General features: G+C 43.9%; 1 protein-coding gene across 1 annotated transcript in view; it reads right to left on the bottom strand.

Annotated features, from left to right (window-relative positions):
* The window catches only part of PLEKHB2 (pleckstrin homology domain containing B2), a 67,010-nt gene extending 53,824 nt beyond the window's left edge, over positions 1-13,186 (bottom strand). The window contains exons 1-2 of the mRNA XM_089672354.1: positions 13,112-13,186; positions 8,715-8,914 (exon numbers count right to left, since the gene is read on the bottom strand). The gene's annotated coding sequence lies outside the window, so the exon portion shown is untranslated. The remainder of the gene's footprint in view (positions 1-8,714; positions 8,915-13,111) is intronic.
* Positions 13,187-21,709: the final 8,523 nt, after the last annotated feature.

Raw genomic sequence — 21,709 nt, 5'->3', positions numbered from 1 at the left:
TAGCCAGTCTCCAGACCTAAATCCAATAGAACATCTTTGGAGGGAGCTGAAACTCTGTGTCACTCAGCGACAGCCCCGAAACCTGACAGATCTAGAGGAGATCTGTGTGGAGGAGTGGGCCAAAATCCCTGTTGCAGTGTGTGCAAACCTGGTCAAGAACTACAGGAAACGTTTGACTTCTGTACCAAATATTAACACTGATTTTCTCAGGTGTTCAAATACTTATGTTCAGCAGTGCAAGACAAATAAATTCTTTAAAAATCATACAATGTGATTTTCTGAAATTTTTTTTTAATTCTGTCTCTCAGAGTGGGAATGCACCTACAATGTGAATTTCAGACCCCTCCATGATTTCTAAGTGGGAGAACTTGCAAAATCGCAGGGTGTTCAAATACTTCTGTTCCTCACTGTAGATCAGCCCAAAATGAGGGACAAATGAGGAGAAAGAGGGACAGAAGGACTTTGTTTCAATGTGAGATGGGGAAACAGCTTTCATTGTTTGAACACTGATTGAAGTAAATTAAAAACGTTCTGACTGACATTCTGCAGTTTAGCCAAAAGATGTCACTGTTTCTAACACAGCCTCAGACTGCATAGCTATTTCTATAATCAATAAGGGGTGGGGTTTTCTCAAGGAGAGTGAACAGGAAGAGAAAAGAGAAGCCATACTGGAGAGAGAGAGAAGGATGAGTGATCGGAGAATCCGTGGCCATCCAGCGGTAAAGACTGCCCTCCGTAATCAGAAATCCCATTGAGTGAAGCTGATGGTGTCCAAGATGCTAATCCTGTTCAAAGAGGGGAAGATTTGCTGCCAGGAAGCTGATGAGGACAGAGGAGCAAAGCAACATACATTGCTGCTAATATCGCATGATTAGTGGAGAGACATCTGTTCTGTTCAGAGTCATCAGCGGCTGAAATACAGACCCAGGTCGGTAAGAATTGTGCATGCACCTCATTTCAGTGCTGGTGCCTATAAGACTGAGACAGGCCTATAGTTAGTTAGTTAGGGTCTCTGTTTGTGTCAGGCCACAAGTGTTATTACTGATCATTGGAAGGACTCCACAACTTAAAGTGACATTTCACATTGGAGAACTGATAAAATCCTACAAACTCAAGCCAGACTGGCATTTTGCTCAGAAGGAATACTCAGGCACGTGCTACAGGACCAGTTGTGGGAGGGAGAATACTGTAGATTTGTGTAAGATTGTAAGCTGTTGTGCTGCACCGCAGGCTAGCCCATACCGTATACCCATACACTGATTCCTGCTCTTTTAGGGTAATAACAGGTAAGGTGTGGCAGCTTAGTTGTGCCCACCAGTAGGTAAATTACTACACCTTCTACCTTCATCCATCAGGAGGCGCCGTGCTGTGCAGCACAAGGGTCTCAGCCTTTGGGCTGAGTGTATGTAAACTTATTGTATATTCCAGCATTTGTGGTTTTGTTTATTTGCCACATCTAAGTAAAATTCTGTTGTGACAAAAGCTGGTATTGGGGTTGCTTTCCTCGTTCGTGACTTCACTGTATCCTGGGGAGCCCACCCTGGTACATGGTTTACATCAAATCAGGGACAGTTGGGAGCTATGCTTTAGGAATGGGAACACTCTTTTTCATACCAGTATGTTTGTATAGAGAACTGCAGACACATGTATATATGTACAAATATTATATAACTTCCTACATATTTGTCATTAATAAAAATAGTTCTATGCTAAATAAGTATCCCTTATTATATCAGCCCTGCTACTTTATTTGAGAACTAACTTGACAAAGAGTACAATTTAAACAGCAAACTGATAAATGTCACATGATTCTTTTAGAAAGTTCCTGATATCACCCAGAAGGAAGAAAATGTCCTTTTGTATTTACACAAGATATCAGTAATGAACAAGTGGCTGGAAGTTATAATAAATCCTAACCATATGTTACAATCTGTAATGAGGAAAATACAAAAGACAAGTAAACGGGGAGTGAAATACTGCAGAATACAGACGTCTGATTAGAGATTCCAAGTTAGCCACCCTTCACAAGTGAATGCTGTGAAACCTTCCACAATCAACCCTCTGTTCTACAGATAACACATTCCGGCTGGTGGGCTGAGCTCATCTACTCCTCACATTCTAAACCAACAAAACACATACAGTAATGTCACCATAAAAATATAAAATGAATATGGGGAACACACTACCAAAATTATTGTAAATAAACATCAAGGATCAAATACATGTATGGCGCATCGCTTTATTAATGTAATAAAAGAGTCTTGTTCTACAATTCTGTACCCAAAGAAGAAATCTGCTTAGACCTAAACTTGGCACATGAGGTGACACAAATGTTATTTCACAAAATAGCAACCTACTCTGGGGGCAATATAACCCATGTAGCACTACCCCCTTAAGGGCCACTGAGTATTTTTGGGTTACCTGTCGGCCTGCTTTGGAAGCTCAACCCCTGCTGACACCACCATCAATTTTTGACCAGGAGGACCGCCTGGCTTTGAACCATAAAATAAACACACACAGTTTAGGGTGAACAAGTATTTGGGTTATATTGAGGTCAGAATAATAAGAGTGCAAGCACAACAAAAGATACAGTTGCAAGAAAAAGTATGTGAATCCCTTGGGATTACGTGGAGTTTTGCATGAATTGGGCATAAAATGTGCCCTGAACGTCATCTTAGTCACAACAATAGAAGAACACAGTCTGCTGAACATAATACTACACAAACATTAGATGTCACCATGGTTTAATTGCACATAACATGTAAACATTCACAGTGCAGGGAGGAAAAAGTATGAGCGGTCCTAGCTTAATGACTTCTCCCAGAGCTAATTGGAGCCAGGAGTGAGCCAACCTTAACTCCAATCAGTGTGATGATATTGGATGTGTTGCTGACAGCTGTCCTGCCCTTAAAAAACACACACCTGTTTTGGGTTTACTGGTTTCAAAAATCACTGTCTGATGTGAACCATGCCTTGCAGAAAAGAGCTCTCAGAAGACCTACGATCAAGAATTGTTGACTTGCATGAAGCTGGAAAGGGTTACAAAAGTATTTCCAAAAGCCTTGATGTTCATGTGTCCACGGTTAGACAGACTGTCTACAAATGGAGAAAGTTTAGCACTGTTGCTACTCTCCCTAGGCATGGTCGTCCTGTAAAAATGACTGCAAGAGCAGAGCGCAGAATGCTGCATGAGGTAAAGAAGAATCCCAGAGTGTCAGCTAAAGACCTACAGAAATCTCTGGCACATGCTAACATTTTTGTTGACACATCTACAATAAGGAAAACATTAAACAAGAATGGAGTACATGGGATGACACCACGGAGGAAGCCATTGCTGTCCAAAAAGAATATTGCAGCAAGTTTGAAGTTTGCAAAAGAGCACCTGGATGTTCCACAGCACTACTGGCAAAATATACTGTGGACAGATGAAACCAAGATTGAGTTGTTTGGGAAGAACATACAACACTATGTGTGGAGAAAAAAAGGCACAGCACACCAAGATCAAAACCTCATCCCCGCTGTAAAACATGGCGGAGGGAGCATCATGGTTTGGGGCTGCTTTGCTGCCTCAGGGCCTGGACGGATTATTGTCATTGATGGGAAAATGAATTCCAGAGTTTATAAAGACATTTTGCAGGAAAACGTACAACCATCTGTCCGCCAACTGAAGCTCCGCAGAGGATGGGTGATGCAACAGGACAATGACCCAAAGCATACAAGTAATTCAACAAAACAATGGCTGCAACAGCACAGAATACACCTTCTGGAGTGGCCCAGTCAGAGTCCTGACCTCAACCCGATTGAAATGCTGTGGCATGACCTTAAGAGAGTGATTCACACCAGACATCCCAAGAATATTGCTACACTGAAACAGTTTTGTGAAGAGGAGTGGTCCAAAATTACTCCAGATCGTTGTGCAGGTCTGATCTGCAACTACAGGAAACTTTTGGTTGAGGTTATTGCTGCCAAAGGAGGGTTAACCAATTATTAAGTCTAAAGGTTCACATACTTTTTCCTCCCTGCACTGTGAATGTTTACATGTTATGTGCAATTAAACCATGGCAACATCTAATGTTTGTGTAGTATTATGTTCAGCAGACTGTGTTCTTCTATTGTTGTGACTTAGATGACGTTCAGAGCACATTTTATGCCCAATTCATGCAAAACTCTACGTAATCCCAAGGGGTTCACATACTTTTTCTTGCAACTGTACCTGTAGATGAGCATGCAATAGGAGTTAAATGCTTTAAAAGGTTCAACAAAATATTGTAACACAGTACCACTTTAAGCAATTCCCAAATGTCCTGCAGGATCAGAATTTAAAATCAGTCAAAGGCTTTGAGATGTCTTTACCCAAGTGAGCTGGGAGGACTATTGAACTCAGAATAACTCACTCTTGGGCTCTCAGTTGCTGGTGACTGGGTTTAACTCTGGGCGTGAATTCTTTGTTGAAAAACAACAATGTCCCTTTTTGGTATAGCTTTTTAGCAAAAGTGTCCAATCTTCTACGTGCACGATGGGGCCCTAGTTGGTGCACATTAAAGTTCATATTTTTTATTTGTGTGAAAGCAAGTTTCCCTCAGGATGGGGTAGTCTCAGAAAAGGAAAACTCCTCCTTGAAGTGATGCTGAATTTAAATGAGATCTCTTTTAAACAAAAGGGTGAAGGCAAAGATTTACTAAGATTGTAAAAAGGGCAGAAGAAGACTTTAGAAGAGGTGGACACCTCGAAGATGGTGAGCTAGTCTGAAGAAGCTCCTTGGGCATTAGAGGAGATTGGAAAAGAGACACTAATGTGATTCTATCTGCAGGGTGCAAATGCTGTAGCAAAGTCCTGAAGCTTAGGATGTTAATAAAGCACTAATTAGTAGGCTGCAGTAAGATGGACAGTCTAGGCCTCAGTGTGATAAGCTATGATGGAAGGTGCACTGAACTGAAATGAACAATGTAACTTAACACAGTCACTTGAAAATTGTGATGATCTGGGTATGGAACCCTCTCACCCGATATGTAGCCTCGGTAGAGTAGCAGATAGCTCCTCAGTGGGGGGGGGAGGCATGTTTTATTGGTCCCACTGTTAAGGAGCGACATGATCCCTCTTCACCTCTCCGCTCGGTAGCCTGACCTGGCCTGGATCTCCAGCATCCTGTACAGCCTTCTCCACACACTCGTCATCTGTCCTTCACCATCCACTTCCTTCCTGTAAGGTTCCCAGGCTACTGAATATATATGCTCACACCCCTTTGTCAGCTGTTCTGGGAAATGTAGTCTGTTTACTCCTTGCCTGAGCACAAAGATTCTGATATCAGCATACAAGTTCAACAAGGCTTTTCTTTAACAGAGTCTTCATAGCTGAACCGTAGAACACTGCCATCTTGTGTTCACTTAACATCCTGCAACCAGTATTAATGAAGGGTGTTACACCAATATAAAACCGCCCTTAGCTCTATGGGCTCATTCTCATATGCAGCAGCCCTTGCTGCCCCTCGACCATGAAGATCTGCCTTGCCGATGCTGAGAGGCGATATGTCACCTATCCACCACCTGTTTTAATACTGACAGTGCAGACCACCATGCCATAACCATGTGCATTGCAGGGCAGTTGCATTGCAGCCCCATACACTGGAATAGGTTATGTTCAGCTGCACAATGGCCCAGTGAACTTGGCAGGAAATATACATTTTGTGGCATGTGTATAGCCCTGATTGGTTGCATTTATTTATTATGTATGTATTTATTAATTACAGGTACTTACATAGCGCTATCAATTTACACAGCGGCTTACACATATTTTGTACCTTCACATTATTTTCTGCCCTCAAGGAGCTTACAATCTAAGGTCCCTAACTCACATTAATATGCATAACAGGGCCAGTTTAGACATGAGCCAATTACCTACCAGCATGTCTTTGAAGTGTGGGAAGAAACCAAAGTATCTGGAGGAAACCCATACAGGCACAGGGAGAACATACAAACTCCTGGCAGGTAGTGCCGTGGTTGGGATATGAACCGATGACCCTAGTGCTTCTAGGCAGAAGTGCTAACCACTACATACCCTTGTTTAGATGGGTGATCAAACTGAGGCTAAATGGCCTGATTTTACCACCCCCTAGCTGCATGTCTCAACAAGCCCTAACTGTCAGGTACATATAGGTGAGTTTAATGAGCAGGATATGTGACCGCTACTCTTAAACTTAGCAGGTGTGAACCAGGAAAATGTCATGGTTTTATTTACTGCAGGTATTAATCTAGCACTGACAATTTGCCTTCAAGGAACTTACAATCACATGCATACTAGGGAGAATTTAAACAGGAGCCACTTAACCTAGCAGTATGTCTTTGGAGTGTGGGAAGGAACCTACACAAACACCAGGGCAACATGCATACTCCATGCATGTTGCTGACAGTATCCTGGTTGGGACTTGAACCAAGAACTCTATTGCCACAAGACAGAAGTGCTAATCACTTCCAAGTGCTAACCAAGTACTGGCCATAAAATTAAACATTTTTCTTGTACAACTAAGTAGTGCAAAGGCCTGCCTTATTGGATACAAATTAAAAGTGTTGTTCAGGTTTGACCTCATATTACAGTATATGGTTTTTGGTAAATCTAAATTGTACAAGAAAATTGTATTATGGTCAGCTTGATTGTGATTCCTATTACATGGTGGGAGGGATGTAACAGACAAATCCTAGACTGCAGATTAGGTTCTCTTGTATACAAGGAGGTAATAGTAATTAGTATTTAGTCATTTCAACAGCTCATCAGTCTGTCATAATATGCTGAACACTAGATATTTGTTTAAAACTAAAATTTTATCTGCCTATATTTTGTCTTCCTTGCCTCTACTTCTCCCCTTATCAACATTCTGATTACATTTTTAAATATAACCATTCTGTTTTTATGACATACCTTTTTTTAGACACATTGAAGCCATCAAGGGTTCTCTGTGCTTCTCTGTGTACTGCAGGCAGATCATGGCTGGTGGGCGAGGTTTCCTCACCTCCTGATGCTGCATTACTGCACCGCAAACATGTGCATTCCACAAGCTTGCCGGGCAGTTATGATGCGGCCCCACAGACCTGCATTCATCGTACGCTGAAAGCCACATGCTGCCTAAATTGTGCATCGCAGCTGCAGGATTTGTACAGCTGTTAGCAGCTTCATGTCAGTGTTTAGGCAGATAGTTGGGTTCTGTAAAACTGAGGCTCAATCGCATTGTTTTACTGCTCCCCAGCTCGTGTGAACAAAACCAAAGCAATAAACTCAGGGCCAATGATTCCAGTACTAATTATAGAGTGGATGACAGGAACCAGGAGGCAAATTCACATTTCATAAGGCAAATTTTCATATTTGAGGATGCAGAATAGAATGATGGGCAACGCAGTGATGTCGTGAGTTCCACTTCATCCAATCAGAGAACACTTTGCGTTCATTGAGAAAATGCAAAGTGTTCTCTGAATGGCACCCGTGCCAAGCAAGGGACCTCCTTTGTTTAGTAAGCAGCAAGGTTGCCACAGTATGGGACCCAGAGGCAAGTAGAGATCACTGTAGTAGCGGTGTCTACTACAGTGATTTACAGCTTCCACAGGAATCCCACAAATATGACACATACATACTTGCATTGGTCAAAGCTAGACCAACATAACTATGTAAAAATTATCATTCCTAAACTTCATCATTGAAGCAAACTATGAAGCTGCCTACCTCTTAGCATATTCTTGCCTTTACCTCACTTCCCCACCACTCCATTTAGTCATAGGAGGGGCAACCAAAAAGGTATGTAGCCCTGCATGGGCAAAGCACAGTTTTTCAGGTTTTAAAAGAGAATATGGCTATACCTCTCTTGTGGGTCACAGGAGTGTACTTATTTTTGCTCTGCTGTGGCAGCATATAGCGAGCTATTGCCCACTATCAGCTGACGTGGCAGAGCCGCTCCAGACTCTAGAAGGATCCTGACAATATTGTCAGGATCCACCTAGTTGCCTGATTGACATCTAGTTCTGTCTCTCAACACACAGCTAAAAGCTGGAGCCAGCTGCGCCTATCCCATCTCCACCCAGCTCTCCAGTGAGCCTTGGAGAGGCAGAGTGGAGAGCGGAGACTGATAGTCACCACTCTCCACTCTGAGCAGACTATCAGCAGTCCTGTGATCACTCAGTTCTTGGGCTTAGAGCCGCCGACACAGAACAGCTGCAGCATCAGTCTGACAGAAGTGAGTAAAGATATTTGTTTTCTTTACAAAGGAAAATAGTCACATCTGAGTGCAATAAACAATATTGGTTGCTCCTTACAATGATATAATGAATAAAAGTGTTGGGGCTTTATTGTCAACAATATTACATAACACAATAAACAATACTGTCCAATAAGCACGCACAACCAACTGACGCCATCTTAAAACTGTTAGATTACTGAACGATGATTCGTGATTCATGGGTTGTGAGTAACCATATAACCATAGATCTATTTACAACAAGTCAGAAAAATGCAAGAGCAAATGTCAAATTATTAATTACCAATAATGACAATGATTTATGAATAAAACCTACATGAAATGTTTCTTTTTAAGACAAGACAGGAAAGTCTGAAATCCAGAAGTTAACGTGTCTCTATTTTGTATCAGTAGCTGCCTATATATATTTTTTATGTCCTTGTTATAAAAAACCTATAATGTGACTTTATTATTTTCTACAGATGAGACAGTGACATACCTGTTGTTGTTCTGTTCCCCTTAACAGCTGACTGTGTCCATACAATGTTTTGTCTGTCTGTCGCTTTTCTTCTCTCTAGCAAGTTCTTCAGGGCACCACCTTCACTCCTGACTTCAGTCTTATGATGGCTGTTTACACGCAGCTGCTCACAAGTCTCCCAGCCTACAGGGCTGCTGGGATCTGTGGTTTCACAGGCTTCCCTTTGTGTAAAGAGGAGAGACAAATGCAACGGTCATCAGAAACTGAATGATATCAACGTTGTCTGGCAGTAAAGCCAATCTTGTTGCTGAACAATAGATCAGCCGTCAGATAAAGATGAATAATAACAGAGTATTATGAACATCTTGATTTTATTTTCTTTTTAATTATCAGAGATTATTAAATTGGATACAAATCAAACCATCGCAGTTTCAACAGTGGAAAAAGATAAAGTTGCATATTTGTACAAAAATATACAGTGGGGATCGAAAGTTTGGGCACCCCAGCTAAGAATTTGTATTAATGTGCATAAAGAAGCCAAGGAAAGATGGAAAAATCTCCAAAAGGCATCAAATTACAGATTAGACATTCTTATAATATGTCAACAAAAGTTAGATTTTATTTCCATCATTTACACTTTCAAAATAACAGAAAACAAAAAAATGGCGTCTGCAAAAGTTTGGGCACCCTGCAGAGTTAATATCTTTTACTGCCCCCTTTGGCAAGTATCACAGCTTGTAAATGCTTTTTGTAGCCAGCCAAGAGTCTTTCAATTCTTGTTTGAGGTATCTTTGCCCATTCTTCCTTACAAAAGTCTTCCAGTTCTTTGAGATTTCTGGGCTGTCTGTCACGCACTGCTCTTTTAAGGTCTATCCATAGATTTTCAATTATGTTGAGGTCAGGAGATTGTGAAGGCCATGGCAAAACCTTCAGTTTACGCCTCTTGATGTAATCCCCCGTGGATTTCGAGGTGTGTTTAGGATCATTATCCATTTGTAGAAGCCATCCTCTCTTTAACTTCAGGTTTTTCACAGATGGCATCAAGTTACCATCCAAAATTTGCTGAAATTTTATTGAATCCATTTTTCCTTCTACTCGTGAGATGTTCCCTGTGCCACTGGCTGCAACACAACCCCAAAGCATGATTGATCCAACCCCATGCTTAACAGTTGGACAGAGGTTCTTTTCATTAAATTCTGTGCCCCTTCTTCTTCAAACGTACCTTTGCTCATTCCGGCCAAAAAGTTCAATTTTAACCTCATCGGTTCACAGAACTTGTTTCCAAAATGCATCAGGCTTGTCTATATGTTCATTTGCAAAGTTCAAACGATGATTTTTGTGGTGAGGACGTAGAAGAGGTTTTATTCTGATGACTCTTCCATGAAGACCATATTTGTACAAGTATCTCTTTATAGTGGAATAGTGTACCACAACTCCAGTGTCTGCCAGATCTTTCTGGAGGGATCGTGCAGTCAAACGTGGGTTTTGAATTGTTTTTCTCACAATCCTGCGAGCTGTTCTGTCTGATATTTTTCTTGGTCTTCCAGATCTTGCTTTAACTTCCGCTGTTTCTGATGACTGCCATTTCTTAATTACATTCCGAACAGAGGATATTGACATCTGAAAACGCTTTGCTATCTTCTTATAGCCTTCTCCAGCTTTGTGAGCGTCAACTATTTTCAGTTTCAGTTTTCTAGACAACTGCTTAGAAGAACCCATGGTGCTGATTGTTGGGGCAAGGTCAGATGAGTCTGGGCATTTAAAACCTTTGAGATTGACATCATCTGGTCTTCCCAGACGATGATTGAGAACAATCCATGACACTGGCAGGTCTCAGCTTGGCAAAGGGGGCAGTGCATGCTATAAATTCTGCAGGGTGCCCAAACTTTTGCAGACGCCATTTTTTTGTTTTCTGTTATTTTGAAAGTGTAAATGATGGAAATAAAATCTAACTTTTGTTGACATATTATAAGAATGTCTAATCTGTAATTTGATGCCTTTTGGAGATTTTTCCATCTTTCCTTGGCTTCTTTATGCACATTAATACAAATGTTTAGCTGGGGTGCCCAAACGTTCGATCCCCACTGTATGTATAAACACTATTTACCCCTACATTTTTGGTTAGCAGTTGTATTGTCGAAAAAAGTAAAGTGCAATTTTCCTAAATGGTATCTATTTCACTGTTCTCATTTTTGACTAACAGATTTTGTTCATTCTATAAGTAGGTTGAAATGCTGGTTAGTGAGACAGCTGCTGCCCCAGCCGAGAGGGACAGAGTTAACCCAGTTTTCCACACTTTCTGCTGAGCTCTGCCTTTCTCCCTGTGTTGTTAAAGTGGTAGGTAAAATTAATATCTCCTAAATGTGAACCATTTAGGAGATATAATCCCTTTCTGATAGACAGCGCATGCTCTCTGAAGGAACAGCATACCCGTGCCATTCTATCAGAGCACTGTGCCATGGCCCGGGACTCTTGTGTGATGCGGTTTACTACCACTTTAAAAAAAGAGGGGGTGGCTGCTGCCTGGACACACATTCTGCTGCATGGGAAGGAAAGAAACAGACAAGCCACAGTATGTAGCACAGCATGAGAGTCCAGTAGATCACCGTATCCAGAAGCTGTCTACAATGTAGGGGGGCTCTTGGGACCTGTGGTCTGCCCTAAATCTACCAGCTGCTGGAGAATGGCCATTATGGACTGCGCCAGGACTGGACTTTTGCCTGTGCAGGTATGCTGGGGCAGCCACAAGCCTGAGTTATGGACTGGGGTAGATAGGAAAAGACTGCACTTTGTTTGAAATTATTTTGCCAAAAGTTTTTGAGTAAAGCTTTTAAACTTTGAATTTTCTTGGTCTGAAGTTATTAATGCAGGTAACAGCACACATGTAGTTTCCAACCTGGTTCAGTAAACACATTGGGGTATGAAGACAGCAAGTGGTTATTAGGGTTAACTAAGGTCTAGCAAGCAGTCTGTCATGAAGTATGTACCTGTGAGAGGTTGGACAGTCTTTTGTAGCGAGGGAGTTGTTGTCGGCATTATCTCCCCTGGTGGTCTGTCTCCCATAGCAATGGGAGCGGATCATCACACAGAGATCCCCAGCCTGGGTGCAGTTATGAAAGAGGAAGAGTTAAGTGAGTGCATGCATGGAGAAGAGTTAAGTGAGTGCTCCATTCCATTACTGGGAATGAGGTAGCAGAGGTACGCTGAACAGGTGGAGAGGGCATTGGCTCTGCGTGTTGCTCCTAAATGCTACATGTGACAGTAGTGATGAACATGATGCTCAAAAGAGTTAACTAGAGTTCAGCCATCTATTCAAGTGTACATGGTGTACGGCCATCTTTGAGTTAGAGGTCCGCCTTAAGGTTGAGTTATCCCTGAAAGCGACCCCTGCCTTGTTCCAGGGCATTGATAAGCATGGTACAGTAAAAGTACCCCATATGACACGTGAGTGACCCTGTTCTAGGTGCCCAGTGAAGCCTAGGAGAACCCACCCCAGGGACTTGGCAACCAATGAGGAGGGGAAACATGGAGGAAGTACCACCCATCTGTCTCTTGCTACAAGAAAATATGGCAGGAATAGGTTCTCTCCAGCACTCAGGGTAATGGGTAATACAAGGGTAATACACCCCTCAACCCCATCCAAGTTATCAACCCCTCAATAAAATCACAGAAACAAGCTCAAGGACTGTTTACTGTCTCCAGTGTGGAAATGTGGAAGAAAATGCATGTTACCTGGCTGTGCATGACTATAGGGGGGCCCATAAAACTCAGCGACTCCTAAGGGGGTAGTGCTACAACGTTATTGAAAACAAGCATAGTGAAGCAAATGTAGGTGAGATTTAGATGAAAATCATAAAGTAAAATATAGAGAGGAAGGTACAGAAAGATGAAGGAAAAATAAGAGGATAAAATGCAAAAGGGCAAGCTCTCCATTAAGCCAGAGGAGAGCTGCATCAGAGGATCACATCATGCAAGCAACAGGGATCTATCAAGATCTCTTGGAAGATAGTGTTCTATCCAAGGGGACCAGATCAAGTCAAATATACAGGTTCTTGATTTTATTTTCAAATGCAGCTCTGGTACTCATTTCAGCATGGGGTAACAATTTCTGTTCAACTGCAGTGACCACACATGAATCAAATTTCTGTTGGTCTCTGCTGAACTGGCCAAATTTCGATCCACCTATGGTCACCGTCACACTGTGTAGCCAAACAGCAATAAAGGCATTCACTCATGGCTCATGCAACAAATGATCCACTGCTTGCAAATTTGTATCTCCTGAAATGGCATTGATTTTCAATACTGGTTTACTTTTAATTTTGAGGATTGGCATATGTGGCCATTGCTATCTCTGGACTTTCTAGTGTGTCAGAGATGACCTTCTACTTCTAGTTCTACCAACATGTGGTTTTTCCTACCTTGGTGCACAGGACAGAAAGCTACATCCACTGTCAGATCCCAGCAGCTGATTGATATAGAATCTAAATAGCCAGTCCCTTCCCTGTCAATCCACCTCACTATTTTGTGTTGCTAACATCCCTTACATAAGCAGTAGGTTCATTTTCTAGCCCAAGGCTCTAGTCTGTGTTAGTTTCTGCATTCTTGCATACCTGTTTCTCCAGTTATTGACTTTTACTTGTATTTTGACTATACTTGTTTACTGTCTTCCCTGACCCATTTCATAAATTGCATAAAGAAATAAAATGCAAATAAATAGTTTTAGAAATTTTATTTAGAAAGTATGCTATGCCACAACACCCACATAACTATTGCTTTGTAATATTATATATATATATATATATATATATGTATATATATATATATATATATATATATATATATATAAAATGCATACACACTTCAACAGTTGTTATCTATGCTCTGTTTTAAAGCCTGAATTATGGCAGCAATGCATAGTATTATTTTTCCCCTAAATATGGTGGAGGTACACTTGACCATTTGAATTGGTATTGTAAATATTGAAAATTTTGAAAAATTTGAAAATGTGTGTGAAGTTCGACGACCATGGCGACGTGAGTTTGGAACAGAACCACCAACACAAGTAACAATCACACAAATTTGTGATCTGGGAGGTGTCGCACAGTAACAAGTTCTGCTTCCTCGGATATGGTGTTGTAACAGTTTACATGGTCACCACAAAAGTCGATCAAACAATGTGCATGTGAGACAGGAATTAGCAGATCAAGCATACAACATATTGTGAAGAGAGCACACTGGAAAGTGTTCATCCTGAGAGACATGCCATGAATAAAGATGACCCTGAACGAAGAATGGAGTACTGTGAGTGGTTGTAAACACATGGTACAGAAAATGGTGTGGTTCATGCAGTAGTTCGCCAAAATCAAAAGTGTCTGGATGCTAATGGTGACCACTTTGAGCGCCTAGTGTGACTGCATAATTCAAACATGAGTTACAGCTACACTTTGATGTTTATAGAAATCTAGTAATAACATTTTTATGCATATATTTTTCATGTGGAAGTGTGTATACATTTTTTGGGCCCCTCAGTGTATATATACAGTATATATATATATATATATATATATATATATATATATTTATTTATTTATTTATTTATTTATTTATTTATTAGAGCAGAACCCCGGTTAAAATTGTTATTTTCCCATGCAGTGGGGCTGTGCCTGCACTGCATGGTTTAAGTGCTTGTTTTGTCGAGGGGCTCAGAGAAAAGCTTTACTCACCCATTTCGCCGTTCCTCCGGAAAACCACGTGGACTGTTCCTGCCGTCCTCATGTCCAGAGCTGGTCTATGGGTGTGATGACGTCCGGAACAACCCATTCACAAGGCCACTAGCATGCAGGGGGGGGGCAGGAGTGGTGGAGACCGGTCTTGCGCTTAGAGGATCGGCAGATTAGGTAAGTATATCTTTACTTTCTCAGCCCATAGACAAAAAACAGCATTTACAGTGTTACTAAACCAACAACAGTAAAATCAGTCTGTATATGCAGTAAAGCATGCTTGTTTTACTCACTGTGGAACCTAAGGGGTTAATCCTCTGCATTGTGTAAAAAAGGATGTTTGATCTTGACTTCTCTGATCCCCCCTTCTACTGTCCCCAATCCATCTGCCATAGTACAGAGCAGCAGTGGCAAGTCTGCACATGCTCTGTTTGGTGTGTCTAGACTATCTGCAACCAAGCAACCTGAGAAACTTCCCACCACACCTGTCCGCCACTCCATTTACCTTCCTAAAATGCCTCCTTTACTCCTCCTCCTCATACCCCTCTCCTCCGTTCCCAAAATCTCTTTTCAATATCCTTCTGCTCCTCCCAAACAACTGTACATTGCGCCCTCACTGCTTCCTTCTCCCCTCTACGGCTCTCACCACCTCCTCCTGATACTCCACTCTCCCACTGACCCACACACCTCCACTGGTAGATTTACGAGCTCTTGTACATCCCGCTCCCATGCCACCTTTCTCACCCTTCTTCTTCTAACCGCGGGGGACATCTCTCCGAACCCTGGTCCTCCACCACCTCACTCACCCACAAGGCACCCTCCCACTTCCATGAACTGCCGCAACCCCCTCAATCTGATACCTGTCCCTCTGCTCCCTAAACCCCCCCCCCCCTTTTTCATGTGCACTCCTGAACGTCGGTTTGACACAAACTCACTGCCATCCACGACCTCTTTGTTTCCCGCTCCCTCAACCTCCTAGCGATCACTTAAACCTGGATCCAAGTCACTGACTCTACCTCCCCTGCGGCACTCTCCTATGGAGGTCTCATCTGGACCCACTCAGCCAGACACAGTGGTCGAAAAGGTAGTGGGGTTGGTATGCTCCTGTCACCGCTGAGCACCTACCAAGTTCTCCCAAACCCCCCTCTCTATCCTCCTCCTTTGAGGCCCACTGCATCCGACTATTCTCTCCAACCCCTCTGAGGATTGCTGTAATCTATCGGCCTCCTGGACCCGTGCCCCGCTTCCTCGACGACGTCTTCGCCTGGCTACCCTTCTTTCTCTCCTCCGAGCTACCCACCATCATCCTTGGAGACTTCAACATCCTTATCAACATCAATAACCCGGCTACATCCCAACTCCTCCACTTAACCTCTTCTTTTGCACTCGCACAGTGTATACAGTCCACCACCCACTCCGATGGGAACATCCTGGACCTTGTTTTCTCTCATCTCTGCACTACCCACAACCTCACAAACACCCTCTTTCCTCTCTCTGACCACAACCTTATTACCTTCTCCATCTCCTCGTCCTCAAACACCTACCACTCCAAATGTCAAACTATCACCAGTGAAACCTCTGCAACCTGAACCCTGCCTCCATCCACTCTGCAGCTGACCAACTTTACGACAGTATCCTTCCCCTCTCCTGCCCTGAACTGGCCACTACTGCTTATAACAACTCGCTGTCAACCGCTCTAGACCCGTTAGCACCTCTTACCACACGAAGCATTAGACCCCGACTGCTTCAGCCCTGGCAGACTGATCATACCAACAATCTCAAACGACGCAGTCATGCACTGGAGCGACTACGGCGCAAAACCAGATCCCAACTAGCGTTCACCCGATATAAATCTGCCTTCCTCACCTACACTTCCTCCCTCCACACTGCCAAGCAAGCCTACTTTGTGACCCTCATCAATACCCTCTCCTCCAGTCCTCGCCCGGCTCTTCTCTACTTTTAACTCTCTACTCTCTCCGCCCCCACCTCCACCCAGTACCTCACTCACCGCCCACGAGATTGCCAACCACTTCAAAAACAAGATCGATGCAATTCATAGGGACATCGCCGCTGCTCAGACTTCTACCCCACCTAGCACCCCTCACTCGAAAACCCCCTCAACACCCCTCTCCCTCGCCACTGTCCAGACCTCCACCCCACCTAACATTCCTCACACTAAAACCCCCTCAACACTCCACTCCGACCTTGCTACCACTGAAGAGGTCACTAAGGTCTTCTCTGAAGCCCACCTCACCACCTGCCCCCTCGACCCTGTCCCCTCACAACTCCTACGATCTCCCTCCTCCTCCATCCTACGCTCCCTCACTCACATCTTTAATCTCTCCCTCTCTACTGGCGCATTCCCCTCCCCTCTGAAGCACGCGCACATCACTCCCATACTTAAAAAACCCTCCCTGGATCCCTTCGACCTGAACAACCTTAGACCCATCTCCCTGCTGCCATTTACATCCAAACTCCTTGAGCGCTTAGTCTATAATCGCCTAAGCTCCCACCTCAATGGCAACAACCTCCTTGATCCCCTACAGTCTGGCTTCTGTCCCCTACACTCCACCGAAACTGCCCTACGCAAACTCACCAATGACCTGCTAACCACCAAAGCTAATGGCCACTATTCAGTGCTCCTACTCCTCGACCTCTCTGCGGCTTTCGACACAGTCGACCACCCCCTCCTCCTCAAAAAACTACACTCTCTTGGCCTCAGAGACTCCGCTCTCTCCTGGCTCTCTTCCTATCTATCACAGCGCTCCTTCAGTGTTACCTATAACGCTACCACCTCCCCCTCACTCCCCCCCTCTGCTGGGATCCCTCCTTGCTCTGTCCTCGGGCCCCTTCTCTTCTCTATCTACACCTCCTCTCTTGGCCAACTCATACACTCTCATGGCTTCAACTACCATCTCTATGCCGACGACACGCAAATCTATCTCTCTACCCCTTGCCTCACCCCTTCAGTCTCCGCCCGAATCATTAGCCTACTGAACGACATATCGGATTGGATGTCACTCCACTTCCTCAAACTGAACCTTTCCAAAACTGAGCTTCTAGTTTTCCCCATAGTCCGTGCCCCCCTCTCCCTGACTTCTCCATCACGACCAACAATGCCAAAATCAGTCCCACCCCGCAAGCCAGAGTACTTGGTGTCATCCTAGACTCCAATCTGTCCTTCCAGCCCCAGGTCCAATCGCTGACAAACTCCTGTAGACTCCACCTCTGCAACATCTCCAAAATACGTCTGTTCCTAACCCCGAAAACTACTAAGCAACTCATTCACTCCCTTATCATATCACGACTTGACTACTGTAACTCCCTCCTCACCGGCCTACCTTACCACAGGCTATCCCCGCTTCAGTCTATCCTGAATACTGCGCCCAGACTCATCCACCTCACTAACTGCTCTGTATCCGCCACCCCCCTCTGCCAATCCCTCCACTGGCTTCCGATTGCCCAACGGATAAAATTAAAAATGCTAACACTGACGTACAAAGCTGTCCATAACACTGCCCCAAACTACATCACTGACCTGATATCCAAATACCACCCAAAACGTACTTTCTGCTCCTCACAAGACCTCCTGCTCTCTAGTTCCCTGGTCTCCTCCTCCCATGCCCATCTCCAGGACTTCTCCAGGGCCTCCTCCATCCTCTGGAACTCCCTACCCCAATCCATCAGACTATCACCTACTCTCCTCTCTTTTAGGCGCACCCCCCTGAAAACCCACCTCTTCAGGGAAGCCTACTCCGCCCTCTGCTAATTGCTGATCTCCTCCACTCTTCCTACCACTCCATCCCCCACAGCTATTCCTCCCGTACCACTATCCCCGCCCTCCTAGATTGTAAGCTCCAAGGAGCAGGGCCCTCAAACCCCTCGTGTATTGCATTGTATTGTTATTGTACTGTCTCGTGTATTGTCTTCCATTGTAATGTACAGCGCTGAGCAAACTGTTGGCGCTATATAAATACTGTATAATAATAATATTGCTAGAGAGTTTTTCTTCTTGGGAGAGTGCATGTGATCAGCACAGGGCCAATCAGCGCTATGCAGACAGAGGATCAGAGGTCCTGCAGTCTCATAGGATGATCAGGGAAGAATGAAAACTCCTACAAGCTTAAACCAGTGCTGTGCTGGACACTGATAGAAATCACAAGACTGCTCTAACTGCTGATGAGAAAAGGTATTTAGCAGTTTATATTTACTAAAATAATAGCATTTCCATGTTCTGTATACTGTGGGAGACCAGATATAGCGAATGCAGGGTCATGCACGCACAGCCCCACTGCATGGGAAAATAATAATTTTGCCCGGATTTTTTCTTTAAACATTTTGTTGGATAGTTCAGAAGAGTGCTGTGACATGATTATAGTAATTTGTTTCCTGACATTATGGACAACTTTTACGTTTTTATGGACATATTGCCATGACTTTAGGCTCCTATGATTATTGTATTGATCATTTTAAAGATTGAAGCTAGAGCAAAAGCCAAACACAAGATTCCTTGTTATATTGTATTGCCATGGCCCACAACTCAACTTTTGTCTTAGGTTTCTTAGCTTTCACAAATCAGCCCTAAAAACCTAATCCAATCATCCACAGAACCCAGAAATCTGGAGATGTCAGTAATAAAGACACATGCCCATAATGCTAACCTGTGCCAAGGGGTGCCATGCAGGTAAATGTTGTTTATATTATATCCTCCACTCCCGCTAGAGCAGGCATTAGCCTATTCTTACCTCACTTCCTGTTTGTGATCATCACGTTAGCATTTAAATTGAATTTAAATTTGAATGTAAACTCTAGCTTCTCTCCTGATGATGAAAATTACACTTTCTCACATAATTTATTCTATTTTGGGCAGGGTGGTAGGTTCTCTTGAAAGAACCCCCCCCCCCCCCCCCCCCCACACCACCACCACCAGCAACTGCCAGTTCTCAAGTCTTTCATCACCTTTATGCTTCACCCGGGAGTTGAAACTCTGTGCAAGCCCAAGTTATGAGCTTGCACAACAATGACTTTTTTCCCTACCTCTTGTACAGTGCCTAGGCTTGTAAACTAACTGTAATTGCAATTGTTACTATAATGGTAATAACAAGAGAACCATATTCATCTAGAATAACATTGATGTAGCCCTCAACAGGGGACCACAGGCCATGGGGACAGACTCTCATATCAGGTAGAACCCCATTGGTGCACTAGGTGGGGGGGGGGGGCTGACACTGTATCCCGGAGATCACCAGTGAACTATAGGTGCTTCTGGACACTCTCACCGATCGTGCAGTTCCCTGGGAAGCTCTGTGGGGATAGAATGCCCAGAAGTTCAGGATCTTCAGGAAACTGTGCACTGAACAGAGGGCCATGCTCTATACCTGGCTAAGAAGGGCACACTCAGCAAGAAGGCAGCAGAGACCAACAGGTGGCCCAAGCAGTTCTGCAGAATATGCAAAGCTTTCTTGCAAGATGTCAGGGCCAAGACAAAAAGCAGTAAAGTCAGGCTGGATATATGAGCCTCTGGACACTTCCAGAGGTGTTGGAGAAACAGCAGAACATCGGCTCTGTCTGCAGCATCCTTTTGATAGGAAATCCGACTACTAGCTTACTGCCCAAGCTTTGAACTGAACATGGGAGGAACTCCACCTCCTCTTGGCCAAATACCACACCCTGTTGGTGTGTCTCATTGAGCCAATTCCAGGCTTCTAAACATTTTGCAGTTCCTATCCCACTACTGGCCATGGTTGGAGGTCTTACTGGACTGGACCTGGGCTTTTTTTTATACTTTTACTCATGTGAGTGTATTTTATCTTCTGCTTTCACTGTGATTAAAGATATTACTACACTCAGGGTGAGATCTCCACTTCATCTCTTTGCTTATTCTGAAAAGAAAGGCAGCCACGGTTTTTGCATTGTAAGTGAATTCACACAACACGTTCATCTTAGTGGGCATGGGTTGATGACAGGGTCTCTTTAACAGGTGCCTGAGGTGTCCATCTATGCTCAGGAGATCCAAACATGCATGTTTATATAAAATCCAAAGAAAGGAAGATCTTTTGATGGTGAAATCATGCCTACACTTCTGGCAGGCTTCTAAGTCTAAGCCCAGGGGTCTCCAAACTTCAGAACAAGGGCTACATTGAATATTTTACAAATATTCACAGGCCATAAAAAATCCCCATCAGGCCCCCCCCCCCCCCTTACATGAAGGCCTCAAGAATTCCCCCTTACATCAGGGTCTTTATCAGGCCTAACCCTTGCAGTAGGCTGCCTTGCTACCCCACCCCGCCAAGGGGTGCATTGTATGTGATGGGGGAAGACATGTGACCCCGACCAGGAGCACTTTAGATAGGATGCTTTGTGGGAGTGGTAATGTGGGCGGAGGGAGCCTAGAGGAGCTAGGTCCTTTTCACACAGGGCAGAATCCAATTTGATCAGCAGATGATCTGTTTGCTGATTCCTGACCGATCGGAGCAGAGCAGGTCGATGACAAGTCTGAATCTACTCAGTTTATGCAGAGTGGGCACGGCTCTGCTCTGCTGTATGGGCGGCCGGGTGTAAACAGACTGTCCATTTACACCTAACTGCCCTCCGATCTGCTTAGATGGAGAGGACAGATCCACTTTTTTTTTTAGCTGACCGGATTGGATTGAAGGTTTACACCCACTGTCCTTAGGGATACATGTACCATCTATTCAGGTCCACCTCTAAAACTGACAGGTGGACCTGCTTGGATCACCATGTGAAAGGGGCCTAAGGAGTAAGGAGGTAAGAGGAGATTATTTCCAATGGGCAAATGTTCCAGGGACAACTAAAAGGAAAATTTCACTCAGTTTGGGAGGTGTACCTTCCTTTTGTGTTTCAGGGACAGGAAGTACAGTGAAATTTCCCCAAAGGTACACAGACAGCAAAAAACAATCTTGTGGGTTTTAAAATTTAAACAAAGGCAAAACTTTTTCCTGGTGCCTCCATGGCAGCATACTTATGATAAGTTCCGCCTTAGACTCCTCCCTCAGGACCAGTGTATATATAAAAGAAAGGATTAAGGTACCCCCAGCATTCTCCTTTGTTTCCTCATACCGTTTGGTCAGAGAATGTAAATTGGTTGTCCTTACCTCTGCCGTGAGCAGCTTCCACCTGGGTTCAGCCTCTCCCAGTCGCAGTCCCGCAGGCTCTACCTTATCAGTTAAAGGCACTGATAAGATAGAGAATCCCTTCTGGGGGTCTTTTGGGACAGCAGATGTTGCTTATCCAGAAGCACTATGTCTGCCAACAAGTTCATGGTGTTTGCTGAAG

The sequence above is a fragment of the Staurois parvus genome, unplaced genomic scaffold, assembly GCF_062004578.1.
Source record: "Staurois parvus isolate SC_StPar_1 unplaced genomic scaffold, SC_StPar_1.0 ptg000126l, whole genome shotgun sequence".
Classification (NCBI taxonomy): Eukaryota; Metazoa; Chordata; class Amphibia; order Anura; family Ranidae; genus Staurois; species Staurois parvus.
This window is presented reverse-complemented; position numbering and strand designations above follow the sequence as displayed.